The 1,049-nt window shown below is 41.9% G+C and overlaps 1 protein-coding gene and 1 long non-coding RNA gene across 3 annotated transcripts in view; one reads left to right on the top strand and one right to left on the bottom strand.

The window, feature by feature from the left end:
• cntfr (ciliary neurotrophic factor receptor) overlaps window positions 1-1,049 on the top strand; it is a 252,365-nt gene that overhangs the window by 178,700 nt on the left and 72,616 nt on the right. The window lies entirely within an intron of this gene.
• Window positions 334-1,049, bottom strand: part of LOC116704032 (uncharacterized) — an 11,230-nt gene continuing 10,514 nt past the window's right edge. The window contains exon 3 of the long non-coding RNA XR_004335568.1: window positions 334-345. This is a non-coding gene — a long non-coding RNA (uncharacterized LOC116704032). The remainder of the gene's footprint in view (window positions 346-1,049) is intronic.

The raw sequence follows: 1,049 nt of genomic DNA, 5'->3' as shown, positions 1-1,049 counted from the left end.
TGTGTGTGTGTGTGTGTGTGTGTGTGTGTGTGTGTTTTCAACTCCAGTGGTATTTAATGGTAGCAGCTAGTGTTTAGCCACAAGGGCACTGGAACCATAAACCTCAATATATTCCAAGTGCAGATAGTGGCATGATGTACTTCAGCAACACACACAAGTTAAAGATGTAATAAAGGGTTAAGCATGATTAAAATACACACAAGGGCACTTCCTGCCGCACATATTTATGGTTCTAAACAAGCACGCCACTGAGGGAGGACATACAGATTATGTGGGTCTTATCCAGGACTGAGTAGTAGTTTTCACTTTGCCAGACCTTCCTCCACTGCCCTGTGGAAGGAGGATCTGTCTAGGCCGAAAAACATTCCAGGATGGGAGAAAAACGTGCTCTGGTTTATTAGCATTTCACTAAATCAATCACAGTCCTCATGGGCGGCATTAAGCGCCCGGCAAAGCCACCGTGCCGCTGCAAAACAGCCTCGGGGAGGAACTTGTTTTCGTGGAAAGTGTACGTTCAAAAGTTGTTTTAGTCTTGCAACAGAAAACTCAGATTGGACAAATAGATTTACCCTGCAGAGATCTGAGGAGCAGTTAATCATAGTCCTCATCAATTAAAAATTCTAACAGAAAGCAGAAGGTAACAGACATCCTGACAAAAAGAGCGTGATTCGGTGAAATTTCCAGCAGTCCGGAGCAATCCGAGAAGTGGAGCGTCCTTATATACATTTTTCCCAAGAACTTTTGCTGTTTGCACTGAGGGTTTGGTACATTTGGTGAAGTGTGACAGGTGCAGTGCAGCAAAGATGTCTCATGTCCACCTCCAAACAGTGATCCGGGCGTCACTTCAATCAAACTGCTCTGAGCTCCCGCAGGGTCCACACCAGATGTCAAACCCACCGCACATGTTTGAAGTTGAAGTATTATCAGTTAGTGTAGGTGTTACATCATAATTTAGAGTAAGACAGCAAAATGGTAATCAAAAAAAAAAGAGACAGAAAGATGATTTAATATCATATATATATATATATATATATATATATATATATATA

The sequence above is a fragment of the Etheostoma spectabile genome, chromosome 16 (assembly GCF_008692095.1).
Source record: "Etheostoma spectabile isolate EspeVRDwgs_2016 chromosome 16, UIUC_Espe_1.0, whole genome shotgun sequence".
In the NCBI taxonomy this organism is placed as follows: domain Eukaryota; kingdom Metazoa; phylum Chordata; class Actinopteri; order Perciformes; family Percidae; genus Etheostoma; species Etheostoma spectabile.
Note: the sequence above shows the minus strand (reverse complement) of the source record. Positions and strands in the feature narration are given on the sequence as shown.